Source organism: Ictidomys tridecemlineatus, chromosome 3 (assembly GCF_052094955.1).
Source record: "Ictidomys tridecemlineatus isolate mIctTri1 chromosome 3, mIctTri1.hap1, whole genome shotgun sequence".
Classification (NCBI taxonomy): domain Eukaryota; kingdom Metazoa; phylum Chordata; class Mammalia; order Rodentia; family Sciuridae; genus Ictidomys; species Ictidomys tridecemlineatus.
The window spans coordinates 65,531,447-65,547,033 of NC_135479.1; the positions used below are offsets into that span (position 1 = coordinate 65,531,447).

Genomic DNA, 15,587 nt, shown 5'->3' on the forward strand with positions numbered 1-15,587 from the left:
AAAGGTTCTGAGGGGAAGAACCAAGTTTTTACAGGTGTGCAAATGTCCAGCCTTGGTAGACAGCAAATCTTCCTCATGTTCTAAACCAAGTAGCCATTAAAGCCACACCCCTATGGCTTTTGTTTCAGGAGCTATCTACTCAGAGGGTCAGGAGTCATTTTCATAAAGGAATGTTAAGTTCTTCACTTCATGACCAGAAGCCACTTAAAAACTAGTAAATAATCAACATTCTAATTGAAGAAACTATGTCAAACTTACCATCTTAGACAAATAAAGCAAGAATGAAAATAACAAGAAAAGTATGTTGTCCAAAAGGGTGGCATCTGCTGGCTCTTCCACCTTTATCTCTAGTTGGTTTTCTGTATCAGCAGCATCAACAGGAGTACCTTATGTTATAAGTAGCTCTAAAATTGAAAGGAGAAATGGCTATTTTATTTTATGCTATAGAATAAGAATTGTCTCTCTTCAGTTTCAATATTCATCGAGTATTTCACTAAATATATGAGTCACAGTACCTGCAATATGTGGCTCTCCTAAAGACAATTAACACAGAGAAGAAAACTTCAAAATCCTAATTAGAGCTGTCATACCCTTCAATTATAAAATGAACAATCTCCAGTCTACTCTCCACTACTTCCATGGCCATACAACTGCTACCAGAACAATATTTACTCAAGAAAAATTTTTAAAACCAGAGATACATAGACAGGGTCACATTCAAAAAACATGGATTTAGTGCTGGTGAAACTTTGTGTTTAAAATTTTAGGAAAGCTGAAAGAGAGGGAATCTTGGTTTGCAGATTTGCAGGTGGAATGAGCCAAGGCTTAACACAGTATCTGGCACCTGGCAGAGATACTCAACAATTATTTATTGAATGGACAGATTACAGCTATTTAAAAAGAACATAGTAATACCAAGAGAGACTAAAGGGAATTGGGTACAGACCTGCATTGAGGCTCTGTGAATGAGGTAGAATTCCAGTTAGACCTGAGAGCTTATAGGGGTGGAATTTCAGTATGAGTTACATGAGCCTGGGGTATGTTTGATTAAACAGCAGGAATCCAACATGCAGTTATTAAGAAGTTGGACCAGTTGCCTCTAAGGACTTTCTCAACCCTGAGATTCTATTCACTACTATTTTTTTAAGCTTTTGCCTAATTTTTTTTTAGTTTTTTTTTTCTTTTAGATTTTTTTTTATTGTTGGTCATTCAAAACATTACATAGTTCTTAATATATCATATTTCACAGTTTGATTCAAGTGGGTTATGAACTCCCAATTTTACCCCATATACAGATTGCTGTATCACATCAGTTACCCTTCCATTGATTTACATATTGCCATTTTAGTGACTGATGTATTCTGCTGTCTATCCTATTCTCTACTATCCCCCCTCCCCTCGTCTCCCCTCCCCTCTCCTTTTCTCTCTCTACCCCCTCTACTGTAAATCATTTCTTCCACTTGTATTATCTTGTCTTACCCCTCCTTTCCTCTTTTATGTAATTTTGTATAACCCTGAGGATCACCTTCCATTTCCATGCAATTTCATTTCTCACTCCCTTTCCCTCCCACCTCTCATCCCTGTTTAATGTTAATCTTTTTCTCAAGCTCTTAGTCCCTACCCTGTTCTTGGTTACTCCCCTTATATCAAAGGAGTCATTTGGCATTTGTTTTTTAAAGATTGGCTAGCTTCACTTAGTATAATCTGCTCTAATGCCATCCATTTCCCTCCAAATTCTATGATTTTGTCATTTTTTAATGCAGAGTAATACTCCATTGTGTATAAATGCCACATTTTTTTTTTATCCATTCATCTATTGAAGGGCATCTAGGTTGGTTCCACAATCTCGCTATCGTGAATTGTGCTGCTATGAACATCGATGTAGCAGTGTCCCTGTAGCATGCTCTTATTAGGTCTTTAGGGAATAGACCAAGAAGAGGAATAGCTGGGTCAAATGGTGGTTCCATTCCCAGCTTTCCAAGAAATCGCCATACTGCTTTTCAAATTGGCTGCACCAATTTGCAGGCCCACCAACAATGAACAAGTGTACCCTTTTCCCCACATCCTCTCCAGCACTTGTTGTTGTTGGACTTCATGATGGCTGCCAATCTTACTGGAGTGAGATGGTATCTTAGGGTGGTTTTGATTTGCATTTCTCTGCTAGCAATGATGAGCATTTTTTCATGTACTTATTGATTGTATGTCCTCCTCTGAGAAGTGTCTGTTCAGGTCCTTGGCCCATTTATTGATTGGGTTATTTGTTATCTTATTGTCTAATTTTTTGAGTTCTTTGTATACTCTGGATATTAGGACTCTATCTGAAGTGTGTGGAGTAAAGATTTGTTCCCAGAATGTAGGCTCCCTGTTTATCTCTCTTATTGTTTCTTTTGCTGAGAAAAACTTTTTAGTTTGAGTAAATCCCATTTGTTGATTCTAGTTGTTAACTCTTGCACCATGGGTGTCCTATTGAGGAATTTGGTGCCCGACCCCACAGTATGTAGATTATAGCCAACTTTTTCTTCTATCAGACGCTGTGTCTCTGATTTAATATCAAGCTCCTTGATCCATTTTGAGTTAAATTTTGTGCATGGCGAGAGAAAGGGATTCAGATTCATTTTGATGCAAAAGGATTTCCAGTTTTCCCAGCACCATTTGTTAAAGATACTATCCTTCCTCCATTGCATGCTTTTAGCCCCTTTATCCAATATAAGATAGTTGTAGTTTCGTAGATTGGTTACTGTGTCCTCTATTTTGTACCATTGGTCCACCCACCTGTTTTGGTACCAGTACCATGCTGTTTTTGTTACTATTGCTCTGTAGTATAGTTTGAAGTCTGGTATTGCTATACCGCCTGATTCACACTTCCTGCTTAGCATTGTTTTTGCTATTCTGGATCTTTTATTATTCCATATAAATTTCATGATTGTTTTATCTATTTCTACAAGAAATGCTGTTGGGATTTTGATTGGCATTGCATTGAACTTATAGAGAACTTTTGGTAAATATCGCCATTTTGATGATGTTAGTTCTGCCTATCCATGAACAGGGTATATTTTTCCATCTTCTAAGGTCTTCTTCAATATCTCTCTTTAGGGTTCTGTAGTTTTCATTGTATAAGTCTTTCACCTCTTTTGTTAGGTTGATTCCTAAGTATTTTATTTTGGGGGGGAATATTGTGAATGGAGTAGTTGTTCTCATTTCCGTTTCAGAGGATTTGTCAATGATATACAGGAATGCATTTGATTTATGCGTGTTGATCTTATATCCTGCCACTTTGCTGAATTCATTTATTAGCTCTAATAGTTTCTTTGTAGACCCTTTTGGGTCTGCTAGGTATAGAATCATGTCATCTGCAAATAGTAATAATTTAAGTTTTTCTTTTCCTATTTTTATGCCTTTAATTTCTTTCATCTGTCTAATTGCTCTGGCCAGTGTTTCGAGGACTATGTTGAACAGAAGTGGTGAGAGAGGGCATCTTTGTCTTGTACCAGATGTTAGAGGAAATGCCTTCTATTTTTCTCCATTCACAATGATGCTGGCCTGTGGCTTATCGTAGATTACTTGTACAATGTTGAGGTATGATCCTGTTATCCCTAATTTTTCTAGAGTTTTAAACATAAAGGGGTGTTATATTTTGTCGAATGCTTTTTCTGCATCTATCGAGATGATCATATGGTTCTTATTTTTAAGTCTATTGATGTGGTGAATAACATTTATTGATTTCCGTATATTGAACCAGCCTTGCTTCCCAGGGATGAATCCTACTTGATCATGGTGTACAATTTTTTTGATATGTTTTTGAATCCAATTTGCCAGAATTTTATTGAGGATTTTTGCATCTAGGTTCATTAGAGATATTGGTCTGTAGTTTTCTTTCTTTGAAGTGTCTTTGTCTGGTTTAGGCATCAGGGTGATGTTGACCTTGTAGAATGTATTTGGAAGTTCTCCCTCTTTTACTATTTCCTGAAATAGCTTGAAAAGTATTGGTGTTAGTTCCTCTTTAAAGGTTTTGTAAAACTCTGCTGTATACCCATCCAGTCCTGGGCTTTTCTTTGTTGGTAATCTTTTGATGGTTTCTTGTATTTCCTCTATTGTTATTGGTCTGTTTAGGTTGCCTATATTCTCCTGACTCAATCTGGGCAGATCATAAGACTTAAGAAATTTATCTATGCCTTCACTATCTTCTATTTTATTGGAGTATAAGGATTGAAAATAATTTCTGATTATCTTCTGTATTTCTGAAGTGTCTGCTGTGGTATTGCCTTTTTCATCCCATATGCTAGTAATTTGGGTTTTCTCTCTTCTTCTCTTTGTTAGCATGGCTAAGGGTCTGTCGATTTTATTTATTTTTTCAAAGAACCAACTTTTAGCTTTGTCAATTTTTTCAATTGTTTCTTTTGTTTCGATTTCATTAATTTCAGCTCTGATTTTAATTATTTCTTGCCTTCTACTTCTTTTGCTATGGTTTTGCTCTTCTTTTTCTAGGATTTTGAGATGAAGTATGAGATCATTTATTTGTTGTTTTTTTTTTCTTTTTTTAAGGAATGAACTCCAAGCAATGAATTTTCCTCTTAGAACTGCTTTCAATGTGTTCCATAGATTCTGATATGTTGTGTCTGTGTTTTCATTTAACTCTAAGAAGTTTTTACTCTCCTCCTTGATGTCTTCTAAAACCCATTGATCATTCAGTACCCTATTGTTTATTCTCCAAGTGACACACGATATTTCCTTCCTTCTTTTATCATTTATTTTGAGTTTCATTCCATTATGATCAGATAAGATGCATGGTATTATCTCTACTCCTTTATATTGTCTAAGAGTTGCCCTGTAACATAATATATGATCTATTTTTGAGAAGGTTCCATGTGCTGCTGAGAAAAAAGTGTAGCTACTTGATGTTGGGTGGTATAGTCTATATATGTCAATTAAGTCTAGGTTGTTAATTGTGTTATTGAGTTCTATAGTTTTCTTATTTAACTTTTGTTTGGAAGATCTGTCCAGTGTTGAGAGAGGTGTGTTGAAGTCTCCCATGATTATTGAATGGTGGTCTATTAGACTCTTGAACTTGAGGAGAGTTTGCTTGACGAACATAGCTGCACCATTATTTGGGGCATATATATTTATGATTGTTATGTCTTGTTGGTGTATGGTTCTCTTGAGCAGTATGAAGTGTCATTCTTTATCCCTTTTGATTGACTTTGGCTTGAAATCTATTTTATTAGATATGAATATGGACACTCCTGCTTGTTTCCGCAGTCCATATGAGTGGTATGATTTTTCCCAACCTTTCACCTTCAGTCTATGTATATTTTTCCTATCAGATGCGTCTCCTGTAGGCAGCATATTGTTGGGTCTTGTTTTGTGATCCATTCAACTAGCCTGTGTCTCTTAATTGGTGAGTTTAAGGCATTCACATTTAGGGTTATTATTGAAATATGCTTTGTTCTTCCAGCCATATTTGTTTATTAATGTTACTAAGCCTGATTTGTTTTCCTCTTTGATTACTTTTCCCCCTTTACTGTCCTACCTCCCACTGTTGGTTTTCAATGTTATTTTCCATTTCCCCTTCCTCTAATGTTTTGCCAAGGATTTTTTGAAGAGATGGTTTTCTAGCTGTGAATTCTTTTGTTTATCATGGAAGGTTTTAATTTCATCTTCCATCCTGAAGCTTAATTTCACCGGATACACGATTCTTGGTTGGAACCCATTTTCTTTCAGTGTTTAAAATATGTTATTCCAGGATCTTCTAGCTTTCAGAGACTGTGTTGTGAGATCAGCTGTTATCTTGATTGGTTTACTTCTAAATGTAATCTGCTTCCTTTCTCTTGTAGTTTTTAAAATTCTCTCCTTATTCTGTATGTTGGACATCTTCATTATAATGTGTCTAGGTGTGGATCTCTTATGATTTTGCACATTCGGCGTCCTTTGAAGTGTCTTTGTCTGGTTTAGGCATCAGGGTGATGTAGGCTTCTAGGATTTGGGATTCTGTCTCATTCTTCAAGCCTGGGAAGTTTTCTCGTATTATTTGACTGAATAGATTGTTTATTCCTTTGGTTTGGAGCTCTGTGCCTTCCTGTATCCCAATGACTCTTAAGTTTGGTCTTTTAATATTATCCCATAATTCTTGGATGTTCTGCTCATGGTTTCTTAGCAGATTTGCTGAGCTGTCTATGTTCTTTTCAAGTTGAAATACTTTGTCTTCATTGTCTGTTGTTCTATCTTCTAAGTGATCTACTCTGCTGGTAGTATTCTCAATTGAGTTTTTAAGTTGGTTTATTGCTTCCTGCATTTCTAGGATTTTTATTTGTTTGTTTTTTATTACCTCTATCTCCTTGATAAATTGATCTTTTACTTCCTGGATTTGTTTATGTAGTTCCTTGTCAATATGATCTTTCATTGTCTGATTTTGCTGTCTTATGCCTTCCTTGAGACTCCAGATCATCTGAAGCATGTATATCCTGAACTCTTTATCTGACATTCCATCTGTTGCAGCTATTACCTCTTCTAAAGTTGAGTTGACCTGCATTGCTTGTCGTCCTTTCTTTCCTTGTCTTTTCATACTGCTCGCGTTTCTTTCTGCTTGGTGAAACTGTTGTGTTTTTGAAATTTACCCCCTATTTATTTTTATTGCTCTTGTATAGTTGGGAAGTCTCACTTGCAGGGCGAGTAGTGTCTGTGCTCCTCCTCTAATTAGGGTGGTCTGTCTACCATGCTGGTCGGTCGCAGGTCTGCCCCCCCATGCAGGCGCGGGTAGCGGCTCTGCTCTGCCCCCACTCCAATTGTAGTGACGTGACTACCACGCCCTCAGGTCATTGGTCCGGATCCAAATGTGGGCGGCGGCTCTGGTCGATCCCTACTCCAATTGGTGTGACGTGTCTACCTCGCTGGCAGGCCTCTAGACTTGTTCCGCCAGTGGGTCGCAGGTCTGCCCACCCTGCGGGCTCGGGTGGCAATTCTGCACAGCCCCCACTTCCAATGGGGGTACCTGACTGCCTCTCCAACGGGTTGCTGAGCCCCCTCTGGACACGGGCGGCGACCCTGCTCCACCTCCACTCCAACCAGTGTGACGTGACTGCCTCAGTGCTACGTGTCTCCCATGCTGGCAGGCTACTGGGCCTGTCCTGCCAGTGGGTCGCAGGTCTGCCTACCTTGCAGGCTCTGACGGTGGCTCTGCACAGCCCCTACTCCAAATGGAGTTACTTGGCTGCCTCGCTGTTGGGTCGCTGATCCTATTCTAGGCGTGGGCGGCTACTCTCTTCAGCCCCAGCTGCAGTTGGGTGTCGTGATACCACGCCAGCGGGTCTCTTGGCCTGCTCTGGGTGCAGGCGGCAGCTCCACTCTGCCCCCCTCGGTCTCCACAGCACCCAGCAGGACCCTGACCAAGAAGCAGTCACCACAAGTTCCCCAGTCCTGGGCCAAAGCAGCTTCGAGAGCCAGAACCTGGCCTCTTCGATCCCGATGCACACTCCGCTGGGGGCTGGCTCCAAGGAGCGCCCCCCCATGGGTTCCCCAGCCACAGGCCAAAGCAGCTGTGGGAGCCAGAGCCCGGCCGCTCCAAGCTCTCTAAACTTGGTGCACGCTCCGCTGGGAGCAGGCTCAAAGATGCAGTCCCCACAGGCTCCCCAGCCCCGGGCCAAAACTGTTCCGGGAGTCAGAACCCAGCCGCCGCGAGCTCATCCCACGCTCCACTTGGAGCTGGCCTCTACATGCAGTCTATGCAGGTTCCTCAACCCTGGGCCAAGGCGGCCCCGGGGACCAGAATCCGGCTGCTCAGAGCCCGGCGCATGCCTTGCCAGGAACAAGCCCCCAGGAGTATTCTCCACAGGTTCTCCAGTCCCGAGCCTGAGCAATCTGTCTGTGAGATGCAGACAAATACCAGCCTGAAATCACCTGTTCTGTAGCTGAATGTGCTGAGATAAGTAGAAAACAAGGATGATTACATCATCTCTCCAAGATGGCAGCTGCTGTCCTCCTCCGTGGTCCGACAGGTGTCGGGAACCAAACTGGACAGCTTCTCTCCTCTGTCTCAAAGCCAGAACTCAGCAGTAAGCGCGGCCATTGTACCACTGGCAGGAGCCCCCAGAATCTGCATTGCTGCACCCCTGTTCCGGCACCTCGCTGCTTCCTCGAGCTCGCCGCAGACAACAGCTGCGGGGAATTCCCCCAATCAGGCAATGTTACCCTCCGTGCGGAGAAATCGCGGAGAAATCGCCCTCGACCGGGCTCCCGCAGCCGAACCTCGTGGGATGGAAATCCGTCCACTAGATTCTGGAGCACCTAAATTTCACTGGAAATTCCCAACAAGATAGCCTTCAGCTGTTTCACCTCATCTTTCTCCCACTCAGTGACATGGCGCACTGGGGTGATGCACTCCCTTCGCCACCATCTTCCTTCCCCCTTTTTTTTTTAGTTTTTGATGGACCTTTATTTTATTTATTTGTATGCAGTGCTGAGAATCAAACCCAGTGCCTCATATGTTAGACAAGTGCTCTACCACTGAGCTACAACCCCAGGCCCTCCATTCACTATTGGTCTATGAATTTGACTGCTGGTGAAGTCTGCCCCATTGGCTCAGCATCTCAGCACCTGAGACACATTAAATGACATTTGGGAAGATTTTACCGATTAAAGGTCATTGACATCATTTTGTGGTGGAACCTAAAAGGCCAGGGAAATAATTCATTCTTAATTTTGTAAGCCAAGTTTTCCCTAATCTTGAATGTTTTGGAGCATGAAAATAACAAAACTTAATGGTGCGTGATTCATTTTCAGAACCTTATGGAGTTAAAGACAGTTCATAAGTTGGTAGTGTTCATATATAGATGCAATGTCTTCTGGAAAATGGGAGAACTGATATGTTATTCCTTCTCAAATTAACTGAACCCCCCCCTTCTATGAGTTCTCCTAGACTCTGTATGTGCAGATGGTGGGGGGGTTCAGATCAGTGCTGCCAAGCCCTGCACTGGTGCAGGATAATGCTTATAGCTATGCTTACAGACCAGAACCTTTAAAAACACAAAATACAGTAATTACCACTTCATAGCACCATACTGGATAGATAAAATAAAACAATTAGTCATCATCTAATTTACTGATAAAATGAGAGTGAGCAACACAAAAGTAGAATGCTGTTGATGCCATTATTGGGGATTCTTTTTGAAAAATTGTTTCTCATCTCCCACTGGATACTGTGCACTATGATGAAGTATTCATAAGTGTCACTCTAAAATGTATTGCAGTTCTGTACTATTTCCTGTAAGTATATAGTATAAAGATCTGAATCATTGACTGCAGTTGAAAAAGTTTAATTACCATGTCCAGGAAGCAAGTCAAAACAGGACTTGAGCTATATTATATTCCATTTAAAAGAAAAGAGAAAAAACACAGAATTTATGAGACTATGAACAGTGATTATTCAAGCTAACTTGTACCAGGCCAGACTTTCATGGAAGGCCTGCTAAACACAGATTGTGGGTCCCACCCCCAGAGTTTCTGGTGCTGTTGGTCTGGTTGAAAAATACAGTTTCAGAGCATAAGGCCTTTGAAGAATAATATTTTAGTTGTAAATGGTTTACACAAGCTAGTCATAGCTGAACATTTGCTTTTAGGTGAGTTACAGTCTCTGGCCTATTTTTGATTTCTAGTCATCTTTATTCTTGCTTTTCTCTCACTTAAGAGATTTTTTTTGAACTCACATGTACCTATATCACTCTCTGCTCTATTTTGTACATTTGGCAACAAATGTCCTTGAAAGCCTTTATTATGATAATGCCTCTACTTTGTAGAGAAAAATTGGCAAGCTTTACCTGGGTCTACTTTCTCAGTATTTGGGATCTGAGACACTTCTGAAACACCCATGTCCTCAGTCACAGGTTGACTCAAGAGGCTGGGCTCTTCAGGATGGTTCATATTAAAATGATGACTCAGGAGGTGAGGCTCTTCATGAAGATTTCTATTAAGACGATTTGTGTTCTCTTTAGGAAAATCATCTTCATGGAGTGGCTGCATATCTACAAGGGAGAAGAATGCATTGAGCCAGATGGATGACACTATCTACCCCCACTTAAGCCCAATGATCAGCACTCCCCCTCAGCACACAGCTCCAGATACCTCAACACTGCCCTCCATGTCCTGGCATGCGCCCACGAGAACAACTGGGCAAGGATTCGGGAGGGTTAATTGTTTTTATCCCATTTAAAGGATGACTGAACTATACAGTCAAATTTATAAAGAAGCCTTTAATCCAAAGTATTTCATAAACAAATACATTTATGATAGAGGCTTCAATAACTTACCTTCCCTTGGCAAACCAACATACACCCACATGAATAAATGTGCAGAAGAGAATTCTGTTCCAGAACAAAAGTGTGAAATGTCTATTCTGCTCAGAAATAACATAAACTCTTTCATCTACAAGTGTGCTGGTCTCAACGAGCCAGTATAGAGAAGGGAATTCCATAAGTCTAGCTTGCTTAATGTGCCTTTCAAATATGTTCAAAGTAACCTAGGAGCCAAATGGTGAACCTATCTCCTTCCTGAGCTCAGGACATAGACCAATAGGATCCAGAGCAAAGATTATCTCTTTACAGCTTCATATTCTACCCTGAACATTCACTTGCACTTTGCATTCTTATCCAAAATATATCTGCTTTGATTAAATGTACAACTGTTTTCTTCCCACAATCATCAGGTAAAATTAGCACTCTTGGGAATTAAATTTTCCAATGGCTTTATGTCCTTCTGGAATTCTTATCATAAACTCTCAGTTGAAATATTTCATTTTGAAAAACAATGGATAGAGATGATCAAATATGAAACCAGGAAACAAAGCTTTTATCAGGATATTGGCTCATTGTCAGTTTGAGAAATATTTAATTGAAAGGCTTCTATGTGTCAAGCACTACATTAGAAGGCTTGTCATCCTGGTTCCATCCTTGATTAATATGAATGTAAGGACCTTAAAACCCAGTAGAGTAAAACCAGAATAAGTGACCTCTCCCCCAAGAGACTGGAAATAGCATGGTATCCACAAAAGATAAATGCTGGGGAGGGGAATTCAGGCAAGCTATTCATTAAAAGTTATTCCAGGGCTAGGGTTGAGTGGTAGAGCACTTGCCTAGTACAGGTAAGGCACTGGGTTCAATCCTCAGCACCACATAAGAACAGATTAAATACTAAAAAAATGGTTATGCTAGTCAGTCCACATCCACATGATCTAGTACAGGTATTTTATGATTAAGAAATTATGTTTAATAAAGCCCTTTTATAATTTTAACATAAAATGTGTACTGTTAACAGGTCTACTTTTGTGCATTAGTTTCTCATTTATATCTTTCTCTTTAGCTTTTTATAAAATTTCTTATTGAACATGCTAACCAATCCCAACTGTCCTAAAGGAAAAAAAAAGAATAAGCAATATCCTTTCATGCTGTAGCCCAAAAGAATGAATAAAGGAACATATGGGGCTCCTGAGTCAGCCTTCTTTCTCCTTTAGGCACATGGAAACTGAACAGAACTTTATAATAATACACGAAAACATCTGGAAGAACAACTCCTTTTCTCCAGTCCAAGCCACAGGCAGGTATTTACCTTCAGCTTTAGCCCAGATTTCCTCTAGAGGCGGTGCTGTTATCAATGGAGCAGTCTCCTCCACTGTGGAGTGCTTGTACCTTACAAAATAGATCAAGTCTTGGATATCATCAAGCACTGTAGCCTCTTCAAATATGTTACTTTCTTTTATTCCTGTGTCTGTATTATCATTCACACGATTATCAAGCATTTGCTCTGCTACGCTCAAAATGTGTGACTCAGAGGCACAGAAGACCTTATCTAAAAATTTTCCACATTATAGGGCAGGCTCTCCTGTTGTGCTGAGTTCAGCTTTAAAGACATTTATTGCAACATGGCTTCCAGTTCTTGGACATCAAAGTACTTCAGGAAGCGTTGCAAGGACTTTTGTTCTATAAAAAAGCTGCAGATTATGGGCAAGTCTTCCTCCTGATTGCTAAGCTCTGGCTTTAGGGCTATATGTGGACTCTGTGGGAATATATCATCTTCAAGGTCTGCAGAAGCAGGACCCTGGCTTTTTGCATCTGTGATATGCCCTATGTCCTCCAGATCCTCTTTTGAGATTTCTTTTCCAGTAGCCTTTTTTGTAGACCCTAAAGTGTTCAGATGTTCCTTAGGGTTGTCTTTTTCAAGATCGTCAGAATCTTTATCCTGAAATACTTCACTTATCCCTAAAGTCTAAGTGTTTTCCTCGTCACTTCTGTCAAAGAGTCCCTGGGCTTCCTCATTTGCCAGAGAATTTTCCTCCTTTCCCATTTCCATATCACCTCGTTCCTTGTCCATCATGTCTACCCTTTTGGCTGTGGTTTCAGTTTTCTTAAAAATCTCCCAAATTATACTCATTTCTTGTTTGTTTTCTTTTGTTTCTAGATCAGGATTGATAGTCTCTAAAATTGCTTTCTCAAGAACGTGCTGGTTAACATTCTGAATCTCAGAATGTTTTTCTTTTGACTGTTTTGCACTTACAGCATTTTCATCCTCTAGTAGTTCTTCAGGGGGATAATAATCCTCAGCTACTGCTGCTGGCCTTTTGGTATGGTGACCCAGTACTTCTACCTCGTCAGTTTGCTCTGTTTTTTTTAATTTCCTGAGTCCCCTGTGTTGCCTTATGCTGAATCAATTATTCAGCCGAGGACTGCTCTTTACCCTCGTCCTTGGAAAGCCCTATCTTCTCATTTACTTGACTAACTGTAATAACCACATCTCTTTCTTGTTGCCAAGAAAGATTTTTTCCAGGACTGGGGACCTCTTCTTCCAGTTCTCTTAACAAACCAATTCCATCTGGAGAGGAGAATCCAGATTGATTTTCAATTTTCAGAACTAGTCCCTCTTTAATTTCCTGAGGTTGATGCTCCACTGAGTCTATGTGCAGGGTTGATGTATTTACTGAACCTGGATTGTCCATTCCATCTTTGGATGCATCATTTTGATTATCTCCCAGGAATGTTGTAATACCCAAGGATTCTGGTGGTTTACTCTGTTCTTGGGTAATCAGAATCTCAAAGCTATCTTCCAAAATCTTCTCTTCAGGTGAAGAGAGTTCTTCATTCACTTCTTTTGAGTCTTTTGAGGTATGGATAACTGCTTCTTTTAGGTCATCCTCTTTGTTTTCAAAGGCTGATTTTAATGTGTTCTTGCTCTTTTCAACAGCTGGTAATGAGCTGAGCTTATTGCTTTGAGGAGAAGTATATGCAATCATCCTTTCTACCTTCTCATCCTCTAATTCTGAAACATCTTGCATCAGGTGCTTCTTAGGCTCCTGAACATCTGTTTCTTTTCCTCTAATATGAAGTTCGATGTTCACTTTTTGCTCTTCATCATTATCTGTCTTAGAGGTTTCCACAAAAAGACCATATTCTGCACTTTCAGGATAAATATAATCTGTTGCTGCTTGTTATTTCTTCTGTTTTTTTTTTTTTATCTGGGACTAAAGCTTCCTCATCTTCTTTTTCTTCTTCTGAATAAGAATTCTCCAAATCCATCATATCTGTTTTCTTGCCACCACCTGTGCCAATAAAATAAAGTATCCTCCAAGGTTGTCAGTATATTTTTATCATCATCTTTGATGCCTGGGGGCAGAGTTACCTCAACCTTATCTTCTTCATTTGAATTCTGCTTTTTATCTATTGAATCTTTCTCCACTCCAAACTCCACTCTGAATTTCATGTCTTCTTCATTTATAAAGGTTAGTAATGGGAGCTCCCTAAAGCTTTACTCATTCTCCTCTTCTTCCTTATCAAATGTATAATAATCAGCATCCAATTCCTCGTCATCAAAATCATCTTCTAATGAAGTCACCAGTCTGGGCATCTCATCAACAGACACAAGTGCATCAGCACTAGAGCCAAATTTGGTTTTCAAGTCTAATGTCATTTCTTTTTTCTAAAGTTTATAAGCATCAGTCTTCTCCTGTTTGTTTGAGACTTGAGAAATGTTGTGCTGCTTTTGTTTTTTTCACTTTCTGGCATTTTCAATTTATCTGGTAGTATTTCTTCAAAAAGCTCAAATAAAGTTTGTTCACCCTGAGCATTATCTGTTTGACTATCTGCATAAGGATGGTTCTTCTGAGCCAAAAATTGTTCCTCAAGATCCACAGTGTTTTCTGAGAATGCACTTTCAATTTTTTGTGAGTTCGCTACTACTGGTTTAGGTTCAGGTTCAACATCCTGGGAGACTTCAGGAAATTGTTCCACTTTTTCTATAGCTTTCTCAGAATCTTCATTTGCAGAATCATACAATTCCAAAAATCCTAGAAGTTCTCTTACGTTATAATTATCAATATTATCTCTTCCAACATCAAAACAGACAAAATCTGTCTCCTGTAAGGAAAAAAAAAACATTAGTGTGTCAATAACAAAGTGTCACAAAAGCAAACTCATCCATGCTCCCAAATTCAGGATTGGTTCTAAAGAATCTTTGGGGTCAACCAGATTACCCTCCTCCAACCCCCACTGGCTAACTCCATCTATGGCTGAGTAAATCTGTCTTTTTCTAGACTACAGTGTTAGAAAATCTATTCTTTCTTTCTTTTTTCCTTTTTTTAACATGGGTCATATTCTTTAAAAAGCATAATGAGTATGACAATTTGGACTCCAACTGCCTGAATCTTGGGTCTCTCTCAACTTGCTCTGAACATAAGTAGGGAAAGGCAAGGTATCACTTATAGGATCCTCCAGCTCTTAATATCTACACCTATGTTTCATAAATTTAACTCTTAATCATTTGCTCAGGATAAGCTGGAAAATCCTGCAGCATTGAGAAAGATGAATCAGTTTTAAAGTATCTTACCTAGATATAAGTACATTTGATGGAATAAAGAATGATATTAAGGAGGCTCCTCACATTATTATTACCACAAGAACAAACTGAAAACAAGATTCAACAAGGTATACACCTTTATCTTCATCAGGGTTTCACAGTCACTAAGATCTCTCTTAGGGCTATATATATATTTATCTAGTCTTCCTTCCTGCTACTAGTAAGCAAATTGATATAAAAGGAGCCATAGTATGAATGGAAATTTTTTTAAATAATTTCCATCTCCTAAATAAATCTTTATAATATTCTGTGGGAGTTCCAGGGGTGGGGGAGGCAGTTCAATGTAGTAGGGATGAGTGATATTCTCTCCTCATCACATGTATTTTTAAGCCATGAGGGATGCATGTAATGGGAGATATAATGAGAAGGCAGAGTTCAAAACAAATGAGTTCTCTGTAATCAGTGAACTGCTGTCACAGCTTAAATCCCAAGAACTCTCTTTACCAACAATGAAGTCCAACAAGCAACAGAAGTGATTTTATGGCCCCTGAGATTATGAAGATATTTTAGGAACAGCAACAACAAACAGGATGATTTTATCCATTCAGCCCATCTAATCTAAGAACTGTCCTAGCCTAGCAGCTTGCATATTCTACAGCCACTACAAAGAGCTTCCCAAAGATGTTTCAGTGTTGGTGGGCATCAATTACTATACAATTTAAAACTCTAGAAAATAACTAGCTGAAGTGAGAATTCTAGAA

General features: G+C 39.5%; 1 pseudogene; it reads right to left on the reverse strand.

The window, feature by feature from the left end:
- Positions 1–15,587, reverse strand: part of LOC101961234 (transport and Golgi organization protein 1 homolog) — a 52,754-nt pseudogene that overhangs the window by 33,443 nt on the left and 3,724 nt on the right.